Source organism: Cryptomeria japonica, unplaced genomic scaffold (assembly GCF_030272615.1).
Source record: "Cryptomeria japonica unplaced genomic scaffold, Sugi_1.0 HiC_scaffold_107, whole genome shotgun sequence".
Taxonomy (NCBI): domain Eukaryota; kingdom Viridiplantae; phylum Streptophyta; class Pinopsida; order Cupressales; family Cupressaceae; genus Cryptomeria; species Cryptomeria japonica.
The window spans coordinates 112,501-137,500 of NW_026728929.1; the positions used below are offsets into that span (position 1 = coordinate 112,501).

The window sequence follows — 25,000 nt, forward strand, 5'->3', positions numbered from 1 at the left end:
AGGTGCGGCGTGCACGAAGTCCGAGCCCGGTTTGCCCCGGGTGCGCACCTCGCGTGCACCTTCGCCGGGGTGAGCACCTTGGTGTGCAGACCTTGGTTGGGTTGCGCGCCCTGGTGCGCACCAAGGAGCGCTCTGAAGTGTGCTCCAAGGTGCGGCGTGCACGAAGTCGGAGCCCGGTTTGCCCCGGGTGTGCACCTCGGGTGCGCACCTCGCGTGCACCTTCGCTGCGGTGGGCACCTTGGCTGGGTTGCGCGCCTTGGTGGGCACCATGCAGTGCACGAAGTCGGAGCCCGGATTGCCCCGGGCGCGCACCTCCGCCAGGGTGGGCACCTTGGTGCGCACAACTTGCCTGGGCTGCGCACCAGGAAGGGCTCAAGATGGCACCCGCGTTCCGTTTTTTTCACTATCTTTCAGAACGGAAATTTTAAAATTTCGTTTTTTTTTGCCTTTTCTGGAAATTAGTGAAGGCAGCGCATCAAAGGTGCGCAACGCTGGTGCGAACCTGGGAGCGCTCCGATGTGTGCTCCAAGGTGCGGCGTGCACGAAGTCGGACCCCGGTTTGCCCCGGGTGCGCACCTCGCGTGCACCTTGGTGCGCACACCTTGGCTGGGTTGCGCGCCCTGGTGGGCACCATGGTGCGCACCAAGGAGCGCTCCGAAGTGTGCTCCAAGGTGCGGCGTGCACGAAGTCGGAGCCCGGTTTGCCCCGGGTGCGCACCTCGCGTGCACCTTCGCCGCGGTGGGCACCATGGCGTGCACGAAGTCGGAGCCCGGTTTGCCCCGGGTGCGCACCTCGCGTGCACCTTCGCCGGGGTGGGCACCTTGGTGTGCAGACCTTGGCTGGGTTGCGCGCCCTGGTGGGCACCATGGTGCGCACCAAGGAGCGCTCCGAAGTGTGCTCCAAGGTGCGGCCTGCACGAAGTCGGAGCCCGGTTTGCCCCGGGTGTGCACCTCGGGTGGGCACCTTGGTGCGCATGCCTTGCCTGGGCTGCGCACCAGGGCGGGCTCAAGATGGCACCCGCGTTCCTTTTTTTTCACTATCTTTCAAAACGGAAATTTTAAAATCTCATTTTTTTTTGCCTTTTTCTGGAAATTAGTGAAGGCAGCGCATCAAAGGTGCGCACCTCGCTGCCCACCACGGTGCGCAACGCCGGTGGGCACCCGGGAGTGCTTCGAAGTGTGCTCCAAGGTGCTGCGTGCACGTTGTCGGAGCCCGGTTTGCCCCGGGTGCGCACCTCGCGTGCACCTTCGTCGGGGTGGGCACCTTGGCTGGGTTTGCCCCGGCTGCGCTCCGAAGCGGGGTTATTGGAGCGCCGCCTCTTTTTTTGTCGGAGCGTTTGGTGGGGTTTCTCGCATTGGCTCTTCCGAGGCCCGGTTGCCACCCTGGCGCGCACGAAGTCGGAAGTAGGGTTAATTGCCCGGGTGCGCACCTTTGCCAGGGTGGGCACCTTACCTGGGCTGCGCACCAGGGCGGGCTCAAGATGGCACGCGCGTTCCGTTTTTTTCACTATCTTTCAAAACGGAAATTTTAAAATCTCCTTTTTTTTTTGCCTTTTCTGGAAATTAGTGAAGGCAGCGCATCAAAGGTGCGCACCTCGCTGCCCACCTTGGTGTGCTCTGAGGTGCGCACCCGGGAGCGCTACGAAGTGTGCTCCAAGGTGCGGCGTGCACGTTGTCGGAGCCCGGTTTGCCCCGGGTGCGCACCTCGCCTGCACCTTGGCCGGGGTGGGCACCTTGGCTGGGTTTGCCCAGGGTGCGCTCCGAAGCGGGGTTACTGGAGCGCCCCCTCTTTTTTTGTCAGAGCGTTTGGTGGGGTTTCTCGCATTGGCTCTTCCCAGGCCCGGTTGTTGGGTGCGCTCCCACCCTGGCGCGCGCGAAGTTGGAAGTTGGGTTAATTGCCCGGGCGCGCACCTTCGCCAGGGTGGGCACCTTGGTGCGCACACCTTGGCTGGGCTGCGCACCAGGGCGGGCTCAAGATGGCACCAGCATTCCCTTTTTCTCACTATCTTTCAAAACGGAAATTTTAAAATCTCGTTTTTTTTTTGCCTTTTATGGAAATTAGTGAAGGCATCGCATCAAAGGTGCGCACCTCGCTGCCCACCTTGGTGTGCTCCGAGGTGCCCACCACGGTGCGCAACGCCGGTGCGAACCCGGGAGCGCCCCGATGTGTGCTCCAAGGTGCGGCGTGCACGAAGTCGGACCCCGGTTTGCCCCGGGTGCGCACCTCGCGTGCACCTTGGTGCGCACACCTTGGCTGGGTTGCGCGGCCTGGTGGGCACCATGGTGCGCACCAAGGAGCGCTCCGAAGTGTGCTCCAAGGTGCGGCGTGCACGAAGTCGGAGCCCGGTTTGCCCCGGGTACGCACCTCGCGTGCACCTTCGCCGGGGTGGGCACCTCGGCTGGGTTGCGCGCCCTGGTGCGCACCAAGGAGCGCTCCGAAGTGTGCTCCAAGGTGCGGCGTGCACGAAGTCGGAGCCCGGTTTGCCCCGGGTGCGCACCTTCGCCGCGGTGCGCACCATGGCGTGCACGAAGTCGGAGCCCGGTTTGCCCCGGGTGCGCACCTCGCGTGCACCTTCGGCGGGGTTGCGCGCCCTGGTGGGCACCATGGTGCGCACCAAGGAGCGCTCCGAAGTGTGCTCCAAGGTGCGGCGTGCACGAAGTCGGAGCCCGGTTTGCCCCGGGTGCGCACCTCGCGTGCACCTTCGGCGGGGTTGCGCGCCCTGGTGGGCACCATGGTGCGCACCAAGGAGCGCTCCGAAGTGTGCTCCAAGGTGCGGCGTGCACGAAGTCGGAGCCCGGTTTGCCCCGGGTGCGCACCTCGCGTGCACCTTCGCCGCGGTGGGCACCATGGCGTGCACGAAGTCGGAGCCCGGTTTGCCCCGGGTGCGCACCTCGCGTGCACCTTCGCCGGGGTGGGCACCTCGGCTGGGTTGCGCGCCCTGGTGCGCACCAAGGAGCGCTCCGAAGTGTGCTCCAAGGTGCGGCGTGCACGAAGTCGGAGCCCGGTTTGCCCCGGGTGCGCACCTCGCGTGCACCTTCGCCAGGGTGGGCACCTCGGTGCGCACACCTTCTCAATGTTTTCTTGCCTTTTCTGGAAATTGGTGAAGGCAGCGCATCAAAGGTGCGCACCTCGGTGTGCTCCGAGGTGCGAACCCGAGAGCGCTCCGAGGTGCCCACGAAGTCGAAAGTCGGGTTAATTGCATTGTTTTCCCCGGGTGCGCTCCGAGGTGCGCAACATCGGCGCGCACCAAGGAGGGCTCCGAAGTGTGCTCCAAGGTGCGCACGATGGCGTGCACCTCTGGTGCGCACGATTCGGAGCTCGGTTTGACCGGGGTGCGCACACCTTGGCTGGGTTGCGCACCTTTTGTGCGCTCCAAGGTGCGCACGAAGTCGGAGCTCGGTTTGCCCCGGGTGCGCACCTTCGCCAGGGTGCGCACCTTGATGCGCACGCCTTGGCTGGGCTGCGCACCTTGGTGGGCGCCATGGTGCGCACCTTTCGTGCGCTCCAAGGTGCGCACGAAGTCGGAGCTCGGTTTGCCCCGGGTGCGCACCTTGGTGGGCGCCATGGTGCACTCCGAGGTGCCCAAGATTGGTGCGCACCAAGGAGCGCTCCGAAGTGCGCTCCAAGGTGCGCGCGAAGTCGAAAGTTGGGTTAATTGTCCGGTTTGCCTCGGGTGCGCACCTTGCGTGCACCTTCGCCAGGGTGGGCGCCTTGGTGCGCACACCTTGGCTGGGCTGCGCACACCTTGGCACCCGCGTTTCCTTCATTTTAAATTTTTTTTTTTTACAATCTCTCAAGTGGGAAATTCTATAATCTCAACTTTTTTTGCCTTTTCAGGAAACTTTTGAATGGAGCGCATCATTGGTGCGCTCCGAAGTGTGCTCCAAAGCTCTCTCCAGCTGCGTGCACCTGCCCCGGCCGCGCACCCGGCCCCGCCCAGCTTCGCTCACCTGTCCCGGGCGTCTGGTGCGGAACCTTAGAGTAAGAAACATCACCGTGCACCTTGGCCAACGTGCGCGACTCGACCGAGCGCGCACTGGCCGAGGTGCACACCGATTTCACCTGGGTGCGCGCGCAGCACCTCGGGCGCACCGGGGTGCGCGCACAACGCCCGGGTTGCACCGTGGCCTGTGTGCTCGGGGCGCCTCGGGTGCGCGCTCGGTGTCGCCCCCCGCGCGCGCGGTAGTGCGGGCAGCGCACCCCGGCCCGGCCCGGCCCCGACGAGAACGCAAACGGGCAAAAGGTTTATTCAAATAGCATTGCGATGCCCGGCGAAAAACTAAAAAAGGGTGCAACACCGGGACTTCCCGGGAGGTCACCCATCCCAGTACTACTCCGGCCCAAGCGCGCTTAACTGCGGAGTTCTGATGGGATCCGGTGCACTAACGCTGGTATGATCGCACCCGTTATGAGCTTGTCGCAGTGTGTACTTAGCAAACCGCGACCCACGTGCGAATCCACCCCGGCCACCCACCCCCGTCGAGGTGCACACCCTCCCTCGCGAAGTGCGCCCCGTTCGCCAAGTGTGAGCCCTGCCCGGGTGCGCGCACCTTGCTAGGGCGTCGGGTGTGCACCCGGCCCGGCCTACGTGCGTGCACCTGTAGGGGGCGTCGTGTGCGTGCAGTGTCCCGTCTGCAACGCGGTGCCCACACACCACCTCGGGCGCAACGACCTGCGCTCACATGTGGGCCGAGTGCACCTTGGTGCATGTTTGGGGCGCCTCGGGTGCACGCTCGATCTTGCCCCGGTGCACCAAGGCGCTCGGTTTGCCCCGGGTGCGCACTTGGTGCAAGGTGGGCACCCAAAATAGGGATCAAGCACCAAAACACAAGTTTCGGGATGCAAAATGGGACCCAAGGACCACAAATGCGTTCCAAGACCCATGATGGGTCCACGAGAACAAAAATGTGTTCCGAGACTTAATAAACAAATATTGGGTTTTAGGAGAAGAAACATGCTCTGATGCCCAAAACGAGAATCGACCCCGAAAAGGCCACAGGCCAAAAGTGGGATGCGAGACAAAAAAAAATGGGACCCGAGGACCAAAATTGGGTTCCCAGGTCGAAGACAGGGCAACCGGACAAGAAACGACCTCTAAGGCTCGAAATGAGTCCCGACGACTAAAACTTGACAAGAAGCACCCATCAGGCACCCAACTCGACACCCATGGGATGCCGACCCACCCGGGCTTCCACCTAGCACACCTTGGCACCCACCCACCCTCGCACCCAACCTCGCACCCAACTTAGCACCTTTGAACCCACATTGGCACTCACCCTGACCCTGGCACCTTGGAACCCACATTGGCACTCACCTTGACCCTGGCACCCACCTTTGCACTCACCTTGGGACCCACCCTGGCTCCCACCTCGGCACCCACCCAGACACCCACCTTGGTTCCTTGGCACCCACCTTGGATCCTTGGCACCCACCCCGACACCCACCTTGGCACGCAACTTGGCTACTTGCCACCCACCTTGGCTCCTTGACGCCCACCCCGACAACCACCCCGTGACCTACCCTGGCTAGGGTTGGTGCACACCCACCCTGGTGCCCACCTTGGCACCCACCCTATGACCCACCTTGGCACGCACCTTAGTACCCACCCCGTTACCCACCCTAGGACCCACCCCGTGACCCACCTTGGCCAGGGTGGGTGCCTTGGTGCGCACAACTTGCCTGGGCTGCACACCAGGGCGGGCTCAAGATGGCACCCGCGTTCCGTTTTTTTCACTATCTTTCAAAACGGAAATTTTAAAATCTCATTTTTTTCTTTTTTTTGCCTTTTCTGGAAATTAGTGAAGGCAGCGCATCAAAGGTGCGCAATGCTGGTGCGAACCCGGGAGCGCTCCGATGTGTGCTCCAAGGTGCGGCGTGCACGAAGTCCGAGCCCGGTTTGCCCCGGGTGCGCACCTCGCGTGCACCTTCGCCGGGGTGAGCACCTTGGCTGGGTTGCGCGCCCTGGTGCGTACCAAGGAGCGCTCTGAAGTGTGCTCCAAGGTGCGGCGTGCACGAAGTCGGAGCCCGGTTTGCCCCGGGTGTGCACCTCGGGTGCGCACCTCGCGTGCACCTTCGCTGCGGTGGGCACCTTGGCTGGGTTGCGCGCCTTGGTGGGCACCATGCAGTGCACGAAGTCGGAGCCCGGTTTGCCCCGGGCGCGCACCTCCGCCAGGGTGGGCACCTTGGTGCGCACAACTTGCCTGGGCTGCGCATCAGGAAGGGCTCAAGATGGCACCCGCGTTCCGTTTTTTTCACTATCTTTCAGAACGGAAATTTTAAAATATCGTTTTTTTTTGCCTTTTCTGGAAATTAGTGAAGGCAGCGCATCAAAGGTGCGCAACGCTGGTGCGAACCTGGGAGCGCTCCGATGTGTGCTCCAAGGTGCGGCGTGCACGAAGTCGGAGCCCGGTTTGCCTCGGGTGCGCCCTGGTGGGCACCATGGTGCGCACCAAGGAGCGCTCCGAAGTGTGCTCCAAGGTGCGGCCTGCACGAAGTCGGAGCCCGGTTTGCCCCGGGTGTGCACCTCGGGTGGGCACCTTGGTGCGCATGCCTTGCCTGGGCTGCGCACCAGGGCGGGCTCAAGATGGCACCCGCGTTCCTTTTTTTTCACTATCTTTCAAAACGGAAATTTTAAAATCTCATTTTTTTTTGCCTTTTTCTGGAAATTAGTGAAGGCAGCGCATCAAAGGTGCGCACCTCGCTGCCCACCACGGTGCGCAACGCCGGTGGGCACCCGGGAGTGCTTCGAAGTGTGCTCCAAGGTGCTGCGTGCACGTTGTCGGAGCCCGGTTTGCCCCGGGTGCGCACCTCGCGTGCACCTTCGTCGGGGTGGGCACCTTGGCTTGGTTTGCCCCGGCTGCGCTCCGAAGCGGGGTTATTGGAGCGCCGCCTCTTTTTTTGTCGGAGCGTTTGGTGGGGTTTCTCGCATTGGCTCTTCCGAGGCCCGGTTGCCACCCTGGCGCGCACGAAGTCGGAAGTAGGGTTAATTGCCCGGGTGCGCACCTTTGCCAGGGTGGCACCTTACCTGGGCTGCGCACCAGGGCGGGCTCAAGATGGCACGCGCGTTCCGTTTTTTTCACTATCTTTCAAAACGGAAATTTTAAAATCTCCTTTTTTTTTTGCCTTTTCTGGAAATTAGTGAAGGCAGCGCATCAAAGGTGCGCACCTCGCTGCCCACCTTGGTGTGCTCTGAGGTGCGCACCCGGGAGCGCTACGAAGTGTGCTCCAAGGTGCGGCGTGCACGTTGTCGGAGCCCGGTTTGCCCCGGGTGCGCACCTCGCCTGCACCTTGGCCGGGGTGGGCACCTTGGCTGGGTTTGCCCAGGGTGCGCTCCGAAGCGGGGTTACTGGAGCGCCCCCTCTTTTTTTGTCAGAGAGTTTGGTGGGGTTTCTCGCATTGGCTCTTCCCAGGCCCGGTTGTTGGGTGCGCTCCCACCCTGGCGCGCGCGAAGTTGGAAGTTGGGTTAATTGCCCGGGCGCGCACCTTCGCCAGGGTGGGCACCTTGGTGCGCAAACCTTGGCTGGGCTGCGCACCAGGGCGGGCTCAAGATGGCACCAGCATTCCCTTTTTCTCACTATCTTTCAAAACGGAAATTTTAAAATCTCGTTTTTTTTTTGCCTTTTATGGAAATTAGTGAAGGCATCGCATCAAAGGTGCGCACCTCGCTGCCCACCTTGGTGTGCTCCGAGGTGCCCACCACGGTGCGCAACGCCGGTGCGAACCCGGGAGCGCCCCGATGTGTGCTCCAAGGTGCGGCGTGCACGAAGTCGGACCCCGGTTTGCCCCGGGTGCGCACCTCGCGTGCACCTTGGTGCGCACACCTTGGCTGGGTTGCGCGGCCTGGTGGGCACCATGGTGCGCACCAAGGAGCGCTCCGAAGTGTGCTCCAAGGTGCGGCGTGCACGAAGTCGGAGCCCGGTTTGCCCCGGGTGCGCACCTTCGCCGCGGTGGGCACCATGGCGTGCACGAAGTCGGAGCCCGGTTTGCCCCGGGTGCGCACCTCGCGTGCACCTTCGCCGGGGTGGGCACCTCGGCTGGGTTGCGCGCCCTGGTGCGCACCAAGGAGCGCTCTGAAGTGTGCTCCAAGGTGCGGCGTGCACGAAGTCGGAGCCCCGTTTGCCCCGGGTGTGCACCTCGGGTGCGCACCTCGCGTGCACCTTCGCTGCGGTGGGCACCTTGGCTGGGTTGCGCGCCTTGGTGGGCACCATGCAGTGCACGAAGTCGGAGCCCGGATTGCCCCGGGCGCGCACCTCCGCCAGGGTGGGCACCTTGGTGCGCACAACTTGCCTGGGCTGCGCACCAGGAAGGGCTCAAGATGGCACCCGCGTTCCGTTTTTTTCACTATCTTTCAGAACGGAAATTTTAAAATCTCGTTTTTTTTTGCCTTTTCTGGAAATTAGTGAAGGCAGCGCATCAAAGGTGCGCAACGCTGGTGCGAACCTGGGAGCGCTCCGATGTGTGCTCCAAGGTGCGGCGTGCACGAAGTCGGACCCCGGTTTGCCCCGGGTGCGCACCTCGCGTGCACCTTGGTGCGCACACCTTGGCTGGGTTGCGCGCCCTGGTGGGCACCATGGTGCGCACCAAGGAGCGCTCCGAAGTGTGCTCCAAGGTGCGGCGTGCACGAAGTCGGAGCCCGGTTTGCCCCGGGTGCGCACCTCGCGTGCACCTTCGCCGCGGTGGGCACCATGGCGTGCACGAAGTCGGAGCCCGGTTTGCCCCGGGTGCGCACCTCGCGTGCACCTTCGCCGGGGTGGGCACCTTGGTGTGCAGACCTTGGCTGGGTTGCGCGCCCTGGTGGGCACCATGGTGCGCACCAAGGAGCGCTCCGAAGTGTGCTCCAAGGTGCGGCCTGCACGAAGTCGGAGCCCGGTTTGCCCCGGGTGTGCACCTCGGGTGGGCACCTTGGTGCGCATGCCTTGCCTGGGCTGCGCACCAGGGCGGGCTCAAGATGGCACCCGCGTTCCTTTTTTTTCACTATCTTTCAAAACGGAAATTTTAAAATCTCATTTTTTTTTGCCTTTTTCTGGAAATTAGTGAAGGCAGCGCATCAAAGGTGCGCACCTCGCTGCCCACCACGGTGCGCAACGCCGGTGGGCACCCGGGAGTGCTTCGAAGTGTGCTCCAAGGTGCTGCGTGCACGTTGTCGGAGCCCGGTTTGCCCCGGGTGCGCACCTCGCGTGCACCTTCGTCGGGGTGGGCACCTTGGCTGGGTTTGCCCCGGCTGCGCTCCGAAGCGGGGTTATTGGAGCGCCGCCTCTTTTTTTGTCGGAGCGTTTGGTGGGGTTTCTCGCATTGGCTCTTCCGAGGCCCGGTTGCCACCCTGGCGCGCACGAAGTCGGAAGTAGGGTTAATTGCCCGGGTGCGCACCTTTGCCAGGGTGGGCACCTTACCTGGGCTGCGCACCAGGGCGGGCTCAAGATGGCACGCGCGTTCCGTTTTTTTCACTATCTTTCAAAACGGAAATTTTAAAATCTCCTTTTTTTTTTGCCTTTTCTGGAAATTAGTGAAGGCAGCGCATCAAAGGTGCGCACCTCGCTGCCCACCTTGGTGTGCTCTGAGGTGCGCACCCGGGAGCGCTACGAAGTGTGCTCCAAGGTGCGGCGTGCACGTTGTCGGAGCCCGGTTTGCCCCGGGTGCGCACCTCGCCTGCACCTTGGCCGGGGTGGGCACCTTGGCTGGGTTTGCCCAGGGTGCGCTCCGAAGCGGGGTTACTGGAGCGCCCCCTCTTTTTTTGTCAGAGCGTTTGGTGGGGTTTCTCGCATTGGCTCTTCCCAGGCCCGGTTGTTGGGTGCGCTCCCACCCTGGCGCGCGCGAAGTTGGAAGTTGGATTAATTGCCCGGGCGCGCACCTTCGCCAGGGTGGGCACCTTGGTGCGCACACCTTGGCTGGGCTGCGCACCAGGGCGGGCTCAAGATGGCACCAGCATTCCCTTTTTCTCACTATCTTTCAAAACGGAAATTTTAAAATCTCGTTTTTTTTTTGCCTTTTATGGAAATTAGTGAAGGCATCGCATCAAAGGTGCGCACCTCGCTGCCCACCTTGGTGTGCTCCGAGGTGCCCACCACGGTGCGCAACGCCGGTGCGAACCCGGGAGCGCCCCGATGTGTGCTCCAAGGTGCGGCGTGCACGAAGTCGGACCCCGGTTTGCCCCGGGTGCGCACCTCGCGTGCACCTTGGTGCGCACACCTTGGCTGGGTTGCGCGGCCTGGTGGGCACCATGGTGCGCACCAAGGAGCGCTCCGAAGTGTGCTCCAAGGTGCGGCGTGCACGAAGTCGGAGCCCGGTTTGCCCCGGGTACGCACCTCGCGTGCACCTTCGCCGGGGTGGGCACCTCGGCTGGGTTGCGCGCCCTGGTGCGCACCAAGGAGCGCTCCGAAGTGTGCTCCAAGGTGCGGCGTGCACGAAGTCGGAGCCCGGTTTGCCCCGGGTGCGCACCTTCGCCGCGGTGCGCACCATGGCGTGCACGAAGTCGGAGCCCGGTTTGCCCCGGGTGCGCACCTCGCGTGCACCTTCGGCGGGGTTGCGCGCCCTGGTGGGCACCATGGTGCGCACCAAGGAGCGCTCCGAAGTGTGCTCCAAGGTGCGGCGTGCACGAAGTCGGAGCCCGGTTTGCCCCGGGTGCGCACCTCGCGTGCACCTTCGGCGGGGTTGCGCGCCCTGGTGGGCACCATGGTGCGCACCAAGGAGCGCTCCGAAGTGTGCTCCAAGGTGCGGCGTGCACGAAGTCGGAGCCCGGTTTGCCCCGGGTGCGCACCTCGCGTGCACCTTCGCCGCGGTGGGCACCATGGCGTGCACGAAGTCGGAGCCCGGTTTGCCCCGGGTGCGCACCTCGCGTGCACCTTCGCCGGGGTGGGCACCTCGGCTGGGTTGCGCGCCCTGGTGCGCACCAAGGAGCGCTCCGAAGTGTGCTCCAAGGTGCGGCGTGCACGAAGTCGGAGCCCGGTTTGCCCCGGGTGCGCACCTCGCGTGCACCTTCGCCAGGGTGGGCACCTCGGTGCGCACACCTTCTCAATGTTTTCTTGCCTTTTCTGGAAATTGGTGAAGGCAGCGCATCAAAGGTGCGCACCTCGGTGTGCTCCGAGGTGCGAACCCGAGAGCGCTCCGAGGTGCCCACGAAGTCGAAAGTCGGGTTAATTGCATTGTTTTCCCCGGGTGCGCTCCGAGGTGCGCAACATCGGCGCGCACCAAGGAGGGCTCCGAAGTGTGCTCCAAGGTGCGCACGATGGCGTGCACCTCTGGTGCGCACGATTCGGAGCTCGGTTTGACCGGGGTGCGCACACCTTGGCTGGGTTGCGCACCTTTTGTGCGCTCCAAGGTGCGCACGAAGTCGGAGCTCGGTTTGCCCCGGGTGCGCACCTTCGCCAGGGTGCGCACCTTGATGCGCACGCCTTGGCTGGGCTGCGCACCTTGGTGGGCGCCATGGTGCGCACCTTTCGTGCGCTCCAAGGTGCGCACGAAGTCGGAGCTCGGTTTGCCCCGGGTGCGCACCTTGGTGGGCGCCATGGTGCACTCCGAGGTGCCCAAGATTGGTGCGCACCAAGGAGCGCTCCGAAGTGCGCTCCAAGGTGCGCGCGAAGTCGAAAGTTGGGTTAATTGTCCGGTTTGCCTCGGGTGCGCACCTTGCGTGCACCTTCGCCAGGGTGGGCGCCTTGGTGCGCACACCTTGGCTGGGCTGCGCACACCTTGGCACCCGCGTTTCCTTCATTTTAAATTTTTTTTTTTTACAATCTCTCAAGTGGGAAATTCTATAATCTCAACTTTTTTTGCCTTTTCAGGAAACTTTTGAATGGAGCGCATCATTGGTGCGCTCCGAAGTGTGCTCCAAAGCTCTCTCCAGCTGCGTGCACCTGCCCCGGCCGCGCACCCGGCCCCGCCCAGCTTCGCTCACCTGTCCCGGGCGTCTGGTGCGGAACCTTAGAGTAAGAAACATCACCGTGCACCTTGGCCAACGTGCGCGACTCGACCGAGCGCGCACTGGCCGAGGTGCACACCGATTTCACCTGGGTGCGCGCGCAGCACCTCGGGCGCACCGGGGTGCGCGCACAACGCCCGGGTTGCACCGTGGCCTGTGTGCTCGGGGTGCCTCGGGTGCGCGCTCGGTGTCGCCCCCCGCGCGCGCGGTAGTGCGGGCAGCGCACCCCGGCCCGGCCCGGCCCCGACGAGAACGCAAACGGGCAAAAGGTTTATTCAAATAGCATTGCGACGCCCGGCGAAAAACTAAAAAAGGGTGCAACACCGGGACTTCCCGGGAGGTCACCCATCCCAGTACTACTCCGGCCCAAGCGCGCTTAACTGCGGAGTTCTGATGGGATCCGGTGCACTAATGCTGGTATGATCGCACCCGTTATGAGCTTGTCGCAGTGTGTACTTAGCAAACCGCGACCCACGTGCGAATCCACCCCGGCCACCCACCCCCGTCGAGGTGCACACCCTCCCTCGCGAAGTGCGCCCCGTTCGCCAAGTGTGAGCCCTGCCCGGGTGCGCGCACCTTGCTAGGGCGTCGGGTGTGCACCCGGCCCGGCCTACGTGCGTGCACCTGGAGGGGGCGTCGTGTGCGTGCAGTGTCCCGTCTGCAACGCGGTGCCCACACACCACCTCGGGCGCAACGACCTGCGCTCACATGTGGGCCGAGTGCACCTTGGTGCATGTTCGGGGCGCCTCGGGTGCACGCTCGATCTTGCCCCGGTGCACCAAGGCGCTCGGTTTGCCCCGGGTGCGCACTTGGTGCAAGGTGGGCACCCAAAATAGGGATCAAGCACCAAAACACAAGTTTCGGGATGCAAAATGGGACCCAAGGACCACAAATGCGTTCCAAGACCCATGATGGGTCCACGAGAACAAAAATGTGTTCCGAGACTTAATAAACAAATATTGGGTTTTAGGAGAAGAAACATGCTCTGATGCCCAAAACGAGAATCGACCCCGAAAAGGCCACAGGCCAAAAGTGGGATGCGAGACAAAAAAAAATGGGACCCGAGGACCAAAATTGGGTTCCCAGGTCGAAGACAGGGCAACCGGACAAGAAACGACCTCTAAGGCTCGAAATGAGTCCCGACGACTAAAACTTGACAAGAAGCACCCATCAGGCACCCAACTCGACACCCATGGGATGCCGACCCACCCGGGCTTCCACCTAGCACACCTTGGCACCCACCCACCCTCGCACCCAACCTCGCACCCAACTTAGCACCTTTGAACCCACATTGGCACTCACCCTGACCCTGGCACCTTGGAACCCACATTGGCACTCACCTTGACCCTGGCACCCACCTTTGCACTCACCTTGGGACCCACCCTGGCTCCCACCTCGGCACCCACCCAGACACCCACCTTGGTTCCTTGGCACCCACCTTGGATCCTTGGCACCCACCCCGACACCCACCTTGGCACGCAACTTGGCTACTTGCCACCCACCTTGGCTCCTTGACGCCCACCCCGACAACCACCCCGTGACCTACCCTGGCTAGGGTTGGTGCACACCCACCCTGGTGCCCACCTTGGCACCCACCCTATGACCCACCTTGGCACGCACCTTAGTACCCACCCCGTTACCCACCCTAGGACCCACCCCGTGACCCACCTTGGCCAGGGTGGGTGCACCCACCCTGGTGCCCACCTTGGCACCCACCCATCCTAGCACCCAGCCTGTGACCGGGCTTGGAACCCAACCTTGCACCCGCACCCGTCTTGGCCAGTGTGGGTGCGCACCCATCCTGGCACCCACGTTGTGACACACCCTTTAACCCACGCACCCTAGCACCCACGTTGGCACCCACCTTGGAACCCAACCTAGCAACTTGGCACCCACCCCGTGACCCACCTTGGCATCCACCATAGCAGTCGCCGACTTGGCACCCACCTCGGCACCCACCTTGACACTTGTGGACCCACCTTGCCACTCACCCTAGCATCGACCCATCCTAGCACCCACCCTGGCACCTTTGCACCCTAGCACTCACCCATCCTAGCACCTAACCTGTGACCCACCTTGACACTCACCCTCGCACCCACCTTGGAACCCAACCTAGCACCCACCCACCCTGACACCAACCCTAGCACCTACCCACCCTTGCACCCACCCTGTGACCCATCTTGGCACCCACCCATCCTACCACTCAACCTATCACCCACCTTCTCACCCACCTTGGCATCCACCTTAGCACCCACCCACACTGGCACCTTGGCACCCACCTCGGGCAAGGTGGGTGCACACCCACCCTGGCACCCAATTTAGAACCCACCGAGCATGTTACCCACCTTGGCACCCACATTGCAGCCCACCCTAGTACCCACCCTATGACCCACATTGGCATCCACACCCTAGCACCCAGGCACCTCGACACCCGCCTTGACACCCACCCTAGCACTGAACCTGTGACCCACCTTGGAACTCACCCTAGAACCCACCCACCCTGTGAACCACCTTGGCATCCACCTTAGCACCCACCCACCTTGGCACCCACTCTAGCACTCACCCATCCTAACACCCAACTTGTTACCCACCTTGGCACCCGCCCTCGCGTCCACCTTGAAACCCACCCTAGCACCCACCCACGCAGGAGCCCACCTTGGCACCCAACCTAACACCCACGCATCCTGGCACCCAACTTGTGACCCACCTTGGAACCCACCCTAGTACCCACCTTTGAACCCACTATATCACCAACCCACCTTGGCACCCACCCTATGACCCTCTTTGGAATCCACCCTAGCACGCACCCACCCTGGCACCCACCATGGAGCGCACCCTAGCACCCACCCACCTCGGCACGCACCTCAACACCCACCTTGGTGTGCGCACTGCGCCAACCTCTCAAAGACCCTATGTGGTGCGCTCCAAAGTGTACACCTTTGGTGCGCTCCAAGGTGCGCACCTTTGGTGCACACCGAGGTGCACACCAAAGTGTGCACCGAGGTGAGCACCAAAGTGCACTCCAGGGTGCACACCAAGGCGTGCACCTTTGGTGCGGTCAATGCAAACGAATTCGGAAGTTGGGGTCGATGTCCTAATCGCTGCTGCAGACTACACGTATGAGAATCGGACAAATAGCTTTATATAGGGGAGGTGTTGCGTTTGATGGGTCGACTCCCCTGGTTGTGTGCACTGCACCAACTTCAAAGACCCTGTCTTGTTTAAGAAGTCAAAAGTTGGGGTGGATGTCCTAATCATTGCTGCAGTCTACGCATGTATGAGAATCAGACAAATAGCTTATATAGGGGAGGTGTTGCATTCGGTGGGTTGACTCCCCTGGTTGTGCGCACTGCGCCAACCTCAAAGACCCCGCATAGCAGAAGAAGTCGGAAGTCGGATTTTGGTGAGCACCAAGGCGTGCACCTTTGGTGCGGTCAACGCAGACGAATTCAGAAGTTGGGGTGGATGTCCTAATCGTTGTTGCAGGCTACACATGTATGAGAATCAGACAAATAGCTTATATAGGGGAGGTGTTGGGTTTGATGGGTCAACTCCCTTGGTTGTGCGCATTACGCCAACCTCAAAGACCTTGTTTTCGTTAAGAAGTCAAAAGTTGGGGTCAATGTCCTAATGGCTCCTGCAGGCTACACATGTATGAGAATCGGACAAATAGCTTATATAGGGGAGGTGTTGGGTTTGATGGGTCGACTCCCCTGGTTGTGCGCATTACGTCAACCTCAAAGACCTTGTTTTCGTTAAGAAGTCAAAAGTTGGGGTCGATGTCCTAATTGCTCCTGTAGACTACACATGTATGAGAATCAGACAAATAGCTTATATAGGGGAGGTGTTGGGTTTGATGGGTTGACTCCCCTAGTTGTTCGCATTACACCAACCTCAAAGACCTTGTTTTCGTTTAGAAGCCGAAAGTTGGGGTCGATGTCCTAATTGCTCCTGCAGGCTACGCATGTATGAGAATCAGACAAATAGCTTATATAGGGGAGGTGTTGGGTTTGATGGGTCGACTCCCCTGGTTGTGCGCATTGCGCCAACCTCAAAGACCCTGCATTGCGGATGAAGTCGAAAGTCAGAGTTTGGTGTGCTACAAGGTGTGGTCGAAGGTGCTCACCTAGGTGTGCACCTTTGGAGCACAGGAAAAGTGCCCTCCAAAAGTGCGCACCTTTGGAGTGCACAAAAGTGCCCTCCAAAAGTGCGCACCTTTGGAGCGCAGAAAAGTGCCCTCCAAAAAGTGCCCTCCAAAAGTGCGCACCTTTGGAGCGCAGAAAAGTGCCCTCCAAAAAGTGCCCTCCAAAAGTGCGCACCTTTGGAGCGCAGAAAAGTGCCCTCCAAAAAGTGCCCTCCAAAAGTGCGCACCTTTGGAGCGCAGAAAAGTGCCCTCCAAAAAGTGCCCTCCAAAAGTGCGCACCTTTGGAGCGCAGAAAAGTGCCCTCCAAAAAGTGCCCTCCAAAAGTGCGCACCTTTGGAGCGCAGAAAAGTGCCCTCCAAAAAGTGCCCTCCAAAAGTGCGCACCTTTGGAGCGCAGAAAAGTGCCCTCCAAAAAGTGCCCTCCAAAAGTGCGCACCTTTGGAGCGCAGAAAAGTGCCCTCCAAAAAGTGCCCTCCAAAAGTGCGCACCTTTGGAGCGCAGAAAAGTGCCCTCCAAAAAGTGCCCTCCAAAAGTGCGCACCTTTGGAGCGCAGAAAAGTGCCCTCCAAAAAGTGCCCTCCAAAAGTGCGCACCTTTGGAGCGCAGAAAAGTGCCCTCCAAAAGTGCGCACTTTTGGTGCGCACCAAGGCGCTGGTTCGGTCGTTGCAGGCGAGTTCGGAAGTTGGGGTCGATGTCCTGAGCGGAGGTGCAAACTACACAGGTGTCGGAATCGGACAAATAGCTTATATAGGGGAGGTGTATGCTTCGATGGGTCGACTCCCCAGGTTGAGCGCACCGCGCCAACCTCAAAGACCCTACGGTATGGATGAAGTCGGAAGTTGGGTCCGATGACCGATTCGATTAGTAGGTATGCTCATGAGGTCGGAATTTGGGTCCGATGACCTGCCATGTGCAGGAAGGCGAATGTTGACACTGTGCGTTGCAAGGTGCACACCAAGGCGCTGGTGCGGTCTTTTTAGTCGAGTTCGGAAGTTGGGGTCGATGTCCTGATCGGAGGTGCAAGCTACACAGGTGTGGGAATCGGACAAATAGCTTATATAGGGGAGGTGTATGCTTCGTTGGGTCGACTCCCCGGGTTGAGCGCACCGCGCCAACCTCAAAGACCCTACGGTATGGATGAAGTCGGAAGTTGGGTCCGATGACCGATTCGATATGTAGGCATACTCGCGAGGTCGGAATTTGGGTCCGATGACCTGCCACGTGCAGGAAGGCGAATGTTGGCACTGTGCGTTGCAAGGTGCGCACCAAGGCGCTGGTTCGGTCGTTGGAGGCGAGTTCGGAAGTTGGGGTCGATGTCTTGATCGGAGGTGCAAACTACACAGGTGTGGGAATCGGACAAATAGCTTATATAGGGGAGGTGTATGCTTCGTTGGGTCGACTCCCCGGGTTGAGCGCACCGCGCCAACCTCAAAGACCCTACGGTATGGATGAAGTCGGAAGTTGGGTCCGATGACCGATTCGATATGTAGGCATACTCGCGAGGTCGGAATTTGGGTCCGATGACCTGCCATGTGCAGGAAGGCGAATGTTGGGACTGTGCGTCGCAAGGTGCGCACCAAGGCGCTGGTGCCGTCGTTGCAGTCGAGTTCGGAAGTTGGGGTCGATGTCCTGGTCAGAGGTGCAAACTACACAGGTGTGGGAATCGGACAAATAGCTTATATAGGGGAGGTGTATGCTTCGATGGGTCGACTCCCTGGGTTGAGCGCACCGCGCCAACCTCAAAGACCCTACAGTATGGATGAAGTCGGAAGTTGGGTCCGATGACCGATTCGATACGTAGGCAAGGTCTGAATTTGTGTCCGATGACCTGCCATGCGCAGGAAGGCGGAATTTGGGTCCGATGACCGAGTTGATGGCGTGCCATGCGCAGAAAGGCGGAATTTGGGTCCGATGACCGAGTTGATGTTGATGGCCCGCCATGCACAGGAAGGCGGAATTTGGGTCCGATGACCGATTTGAAGGCGTGCCATACGCAAAAAGGCGGAGTTTGGGTCCGATGACCGAGTTGATATTGATGGCCCGCCATGCGCAGGAAGGCGGAATTTGGGTCCGATGACCTGACATACGCATGGAGTCCGACTCGGGGGCCGATGTTCGATTCGATGACTTGCATTGTGGGTAAAGTCGGAAGTTGTGGTCTTTGACCCGATTCGATGACCAGACTTCGGCTGCTTGAGAATCGGACAAATAACTTATATAGGGGAGGTAGTGTTCTCGAGCATCCTCCCCCCGTGCCCGTTTATGTCGATTGATGCTGGTGCTCGACTGGTTGGAGCGCTCGGATGCAAAAATCTTGCACCAGGATTTATCGATTGTGATGGACACGGCAAGTCTCCTGATTGCTATGCAGGAGCTCATCGTGAATCTCTATGCGGCCTTGGTATGGACTCGACCTGCGGAATGGTTCGGCAATGGTAGTCGCTCCAACACGTCCTTGCAATGGCCACAGAGGTGATTCGACTAGAGCTCCAGTCTAGCTTTTGGGTTGCTTGGCGGACTGGTATAGCCGCGATCGAGTTCCGGCCATGAACGTTTTAGATAGCTCTTGGGCTTTCTGGGACGGAAGTCGGAAGTTTGGGCTGTTGTCCGATTTGATGACCATTCTTCGGATGTGTGAGAATCGGACAAATAACTTATATAGGGGACTGTGTTGTCTCACGCAGCCCCCTCCGTGCCCCTCTATCTCGACCGATGTTGGTGCTTGAAAGGGTTGGGATCGCTCGGATTTATAAACGTGCACCACCATTTGTCGAGTGTGAGGGACGCGGCAGGTCTCCTAAATGCTATGCGGGCGCTCTCTGAGAATCTCTATCCGGCCTCGACACAGACTAGTCTTGCTGAATGGTTTGGCACTGGTAGTCGATCCAACACGTCGTTGTTGTGGCCGCCTAGGCGATTCGATTCGAGCCCCCGTCTAGCTTTTGGGTTGCTTGGCGGATTTTGCCCTATCCGCAAGTGAGCTCGGTCCCTAAACGTTCGAGAAACCCGATTGCTATGCGCCGACTCTCTTTCTTGCGAGCCTCCATCTAGCTTTTGGGTCTCTACGGAACGGAAGTCGGAATCTGGGACCGTTGTTTGATTCGACGAGGCAGACTACGGTTGTGCGAGAATCGGACAAATAACTTATATAGGGGAGGTGTTGACTGGAGCATTCTCCCCCGTGCCCCTCTAACTCGACCAATGCTGGCGCTCGAACGGTGGTAGCGCTCGGATTTTCATTGAGCGCCAGCATTGGTCGATTTAGAGGGGCATGCGAGATTCCCGAATGCTATGCGAGGGCTCTAACGGAAATGTCTATTGGTTTCGGTATGGATGCAATTGCGAGTGGTTCGGCAAAGGTAGTCGTTCCGATGCGTCCATGTCGTGGCCAAATCGATAATTCGATTTGAGCCCTCGTATAGCATTTGGGTCTCTCGATGTGATTCCGCATTCCAGTCCCTTTGGGCACTGCTTGAGCCGCATCCCAGGGGGTTCCCTTCCCAATAATCTGCCTCGCAACCCGATTGCTATGCGGTGAGGCTCCTCGGCCGCCTCGGAACTATCTGTGTATCAGACGCATCGCGGGATAAGGGGTTGGCAACGGTAGTCGCCCCAAGCGCGTCCGATGCTTGGACCATTCCGAGGCGGCCCTGAAGCCTCTTCCGTCTAGCCGTTGGGTCCTTCTCGCCGCATCCCTCGCCTCGCACCCCGATTGCTATGCGGTGAGGCTCCTCGGCCGCCTCGGAACTATCTGTGTATCGGACGCGTCGCGGGATAAGGGGTTGTCACTGGTAGTCGCCCCAAGCGCGTCTGATGCTTGGACCATTCCGAGGCGGCCCTGAAGCCTCTTCCGTCTAGCCGTTGGGTCCTTCTCGCCGCATCCCTCGCCTCGCACCCCGATTGCTATGCGGTGAGGCTCCTCGGCCGCCTCGGAACTATCTGTGTATCGGACGCGTCGCGGGATAAGGGGTTGTCATTGGTAGTCGCCCCAAGCGCGTCCGATGCTTGGACCATTCCGAGGCGGCCCTGAAGCCTCTTCCGTCTAGCCGTTGGGTCCTTCTCGCCGCATCCCTCGCCTCGCACCCCGATTGCTATGCGGTGAGGCTCCTCGGCCGCCTCGGAACTATCTGTGTATCGGACGCGTCGCGGGATAAGGGGTTGTCACTGGTAGTCGCCCCAAGCGCGTCCGATGCTTGGACCATTCCGAGGCGGCCCTGAAGCCTCTTCCGTCTAGCCGTTGGGTCCTTCTCGCCGCATCCCTCGCCTCGCACCCCGATTGCTATGCGGTGAGGCTCCTCGGCCGCCTCGGAACTATCTGTGTATCGGACGCGTCGCGGGATAAGGGGTTGTCACTGGTAGTCGCCCCAAGCGCGTTCGATGCTTGGACCATTCCGAGGCGGCCCTGAAGCCTCTTCCGTCTAGCCGTTGGGTCCTTCTCGCCGCATCCCTCGCCTCGCACCCCGATTGCTATGCGGTGAGGCTCCTCGGCCGCCTTGGAACTATCTGTGTATCGGACGCGTCGCGGGATAAGGGGTTGTCACTGGTAGTCGCCCCAAGCGCGTCCGATGCTTGGACCATTCCGAGGCGGACCCGAAGCCTCTTCCGTCTAGCCGTTGGGTCCTTCTCGCCGCATCCTTCGCCTCGCACCCCGATTGCTATGCGGTGAGGCTCCTCGGCCGCCTCGGAACTATCTGTGTATCGGACGCGTCGCGGGATAAGGGGTTGTCACTGGTAGTCGCCCCAAGCGCGTCCGATGCTTGGACCATTCCGAGGCGGACCCGAAGCCTCTTCCGTCTAGCCGTTGGGTCCTTCTCGCCGCATCCCTCGCCTCGCACCCCGATTGCTATGCGGTGAGGCTCCTCGGCCGCCTTGGAACTATCTGTGTATCGGACGCGTCGCGGGATAAGGGGTTGTCACTGGTAGTCGCCCCAAGCGCGTCCGATGCTTGGACCATTCCGAGGCGGACCCGAAGCCTCTTCCGTCTAGCCGTTGGGTCCTTCTCGCCGCATCCCTCGCCTCGCACCCCGATTGCTATGCGGTGAGGCTCCTCGGCCGCCTTGGAACTATCTGTGTATCGGACGCGTCGCGGGATAAGGGGTTGTCACTGGTAGTCGCCCCAAGCGCGTCCGATGCTTGGACCATTCCGAGGCGGACCCGAAGCCTCTTCCGTCTAGCCGTTGGGTCCTTCTCGCCGCATCCCTCGCCTCGCACCCCGATTGCTATGCGGTGAGGCTCCTCGGCCGCCTTGGAACTATCTGTGTATCGGACGCGTCGCGGGATAAGGGGTTGTCACTGGTAGTCGCCCCAAGCGCGTCCGATGCTTGGACCATTCCGAGGCGGCCCCGAAGCCTCTTCCGTCTAGCCGTTGGGTCCTTCTCGCCGCATCCCTCGCCTCGCACCCCGATTGCTATGCGGTGAGGCTCCTCGGCCGCCTTGGAACTATCTGTGTATCGGACGCGTCGCGGGATAAGGGGTTGTCACTGGTAGTCGCCCCAAGCGCGTCCGATGCTTGGACCATTCCGAGGCGGCCCCGAAGCCTCTTCCGTGTAGCCGTTGGGTCCTTCTCGCCGCATCCCTCGCCTCGCACCCCGATTGCTATGCGGTGAGGCTCCTCGGCCGCCTTGGAACTATCTGTGTATCGGACGCGTCGCGGGATAAGGGGTTGTCACTGGTAGTCGCCCCAAGCGCGTCCGATGCTTGGACCATTCCGAGGCGGACCTGAAGCCTCTTCCCTCTAGCCGTTGGGGCTTTCTCGCCGCATCCCTCGCCTCGCACCCTGATTGCTATGCTGTGAGGCTCCTCGGCCGCCTTGGAACTATCTGTGTATCGGACGCATCGCGGGATAAGGGGTTGGCAGTGGTAGTCGCCCCAAGCGCATCCGATGCTTGGACCATTCCGAGGCGGCCCTGCAGCCTCTTCCGTCTAGCCGTTGGGGCCATCTCGCCGCATCCCCCACCTCGCACCACGATTGCTATGCGGTGAGGCTCCTTGGCCGCCTCGGAACTATCTGTGTATCGGACGCATCGCGGGATAAGGGGTTGTCACTGGTAGTCGCCCCAAGCGCGTCCGATGCTTGGACTATTCCGAGGCGGCCCTGCAGCCTCTTCCGTCTAGCCGTTGGGGCCATCTCGCTGCATCCCCCACCTCCTCGGCCGCCTCGGAACTATCTGTGTATCGGACGCATCGCGGGATAAGGGGTTGGCAGTGGTAGTCGCCCCAAGCGCGTCCGATGCTTGGACTATTCCGAGGCAGCCCTGCAGCCTCTTCCGTCTAGCCTTTGGGGCCATCTCGCCGCATCCCTCGCCTCGCACCCCGATTGCTATGCGGTGAGGCTCCTCGGCCGCCTGGGAACTATCTTCGTATCGGACGCATCGCGGGATAAGGGGTTGTCACTGGTAGTCGCCCCAAGCGCGTCCGATGCTTGGACTATTCCGAGGCGGCCCTGTGGCCTCTTCCGTCTAGCCGTTGGGGCCATCTCGCCGCATCCCCCACCTCGCACCCCGATTGCTATGCGGTGAGGCTCTTCGGCCGCCTTGGAACTATCTTCGTATCGGACGCATCGCGGGATAAGGGGTTGTCACTGGTAGTGGCCCCAAGCGCGTCCGATGCTTGGACTATTCCGAGGCGGCCCTGCAGCCTCTTCCGTCTAGCCGTTGGGGCCATCTCGCCGCATCCCCCACCTCGCACCCCGATTGCTATGCGGTGAGGCTCCTCGGCCGCCTTGGAACTATCTTCGTATCGGACGCATCGCGGGATAAGGGGTTGTCACTGGTAGTCGCCCCAAGCGCGTCCGATGCTTGGACTATTCCGACGCGGCCCTGTGGCCTCTTCCGTCTAGCCGTTGGGGCCATCTCGCCGCATCCCCCACCTCGCACCCCGATTGCTATGCGGTGAGGCTCCTCGGCCGCCTTGGAACCATCTTCGTATCGGACGCATCGCGGGATAGGGGGCTGTCACTGGTAGTCGCCCCAAGCGTGTCCGATGCTTGGACCATTCCTAGGCGGCCCTGAAGCCTCTTCCGTCTAGCCGTTGGGGCCTTCCCGCCCCATCCCTCGCCTCGCACCCCCGATTGCTATGCGGTGAGGCTCCTCGGCCGCCTTGGAACCATCTGTGTATCGGACGCATCGCGGGATAAGGGGTTGGCACTGGCAGTCGCCCCAAGCGCGTCCGATGCTTGGACCATTCCGAGGTGGCCCTGAAGCCTCTTCCGTCTAGCCGTTGGGGCCTTCCCGCCCCATCCCTCGCCTCGCACCCCGATTGATATGCGGTGAGGCTCCTCGGCCGCCTTGGAACTATCTGTGTATCGGACGCATCGCGGGATAAGGGGTTGGCACTGGTAGTCGTCCCAATCGCATCCGATGCTTGGACCATTCCGAGGCGGCCCTGCAGCCTCTTCCGTTTAGCCGTCGGGGCCTTCCCGCCGCATCCCTCGCCTCGCATCCCGATTCCTATGCGGTGAGTCTTCTCGGCCGCCGCGGAACTATACCTGTTATTGCTACTGCATCCTTCGGCTGGTAACCTCCTCTGCCGCCTTGGAACGTTCTCTTTGTCGGACGCGTCGCGGGATAAGGGGTTGGCACTGGTAGTCGCCCCAAGCGCGCCCGATGCATAGACCGCTCCGAGTCGACCTTGCTTTCAGCCTCTCACATGCATAGACCTCTCTGAGTCGACCCTGCAGCCTCTCACGTTTAGCCTTTGGAATCTCGCCTCACAACATGATTGCTATCCTTGATGCATCCCTTGCCTCGAGCCCTGATTGCTTTCTTGGCTGCATCCCTCCTCTCCTCACAGCCCGGTTGTCATCACTGCTTCATCCGTCGCTTCATGCATTCTGGCTGCTGGGCCCTTCCCACCGCACACCTCGATTGCTATCTCTTCTGCATCACACACCCCGATTGCTATCTCTGCTACATCCCTCGGCTCTCACTTCTGCATCCTTCGCCTCACACCTCGATTGCTATCAATGCTGCATCCGTAACCTCACACCCCGATTGCTATGCGGGGAGGCTCCTTGGCCGCCTTGGAAATTTCTGTGTGTCGGACGCACCGCGGGATAAGGGGTTGGCACTGGTAGTCGCCCCAAGTGCGCCCGATTCTTAGACCGCTTCGAGGTGACCTCGTAGCCTCTTTCGTCCAGGCTTCCTGCCTTCAACGCCCTTTTTACACCTCGATTGCTATGCGCGGGCTCGTTGGCGTCTATCACCTCTCTGCGAAGAGTGGCACGATGATTGTTGGGGTAAATCGTAGCAGTCCGATCTCTGGCCTTGGGCCATTGTGAGGGCTGATCGATTTCCTGTGCGCATCTCGTGTTCGCCCAGTAACAGACTCGACGACTTGTAATCGGTCTTGTTCCCGATTGTTCCTGGAGGTAGTCTTCGGAACTCTTGGATTTGACCTGTCACTCGAACTGTCCTCTTCCGAGGATGCTTGTGTGTGTGTGCTTGTGCCATTTCCTTGGCGGTATTAACGAGATATTAAAGAGCGGAGTGAGCGCCTCGCCCAGCTATGTTTGGGGCTCTCACTCCCTTACCCGGTGTGCGACCGCTTTGCACGTAGGTTGCGGAGCATCGCGACTCTTTCGATGTTTGGCGGTTGTCTTCCGGTGATGCGTTGGTCCCGAAGTGCACGTTACTAGCATTTCTGCCATTGTTCTCGATCTTTGGCACGTTCCTTCGTTGCAATTGGATATATATCTCCGTTTATACGCGCAGGCTTCTCCCGCCTATTCAGCGCTGTCCCACTCTCAGCACTCTCGTGGTCTCCTTGGCTTCTCTCTCCCGTGAGCGAGCTCTCTTCTCGAGTCTTTTCCATGTCCCATGGAGGTTGCCTTGCGAAATTCGGGCACACAAACGTGACCGGATAAGAGCGGAATTGCCTATGAGGAGAAGCTCACCTTAGGGAGCAGCAATGCCGAGTGTTTCGACAGAGGGTAGAGGGGGCGTTGTTT

At 60.8% G+C, this 25,000-nt stretch overlaps 2 non-coding genes across 2 annotated transcripts; both read right to left on the reverse strand.

Moving 5' to 3' along the window:
- Window positions 1–4,286: 4,286 nt before the first annotated feature.
- On the reverse strand, window positions 4,287–4,405 carry LOC131865219 (5S ribosomal RNA). Its single transcript, XR_009363948.1, has one exon. It is a non-coding gene; the product is annotated as a 5S ribosomal RNA (ribosomal RNA).
- A 7,818-nt stretch (window positions 4,406–12,223) lies between these two features.
- Window positions 12,224–12,342, reverse strand: LOC131865242 (5S ribosomal RNA). Its single transcript, XR_009363971.1, has one exon. It is a non-coding gene; the product is annotated as a 5S ribosomal RNA (ribosomal RNA).
- Window positions 12,343–25,000: the final 12,658 nt, after the last annotated feature.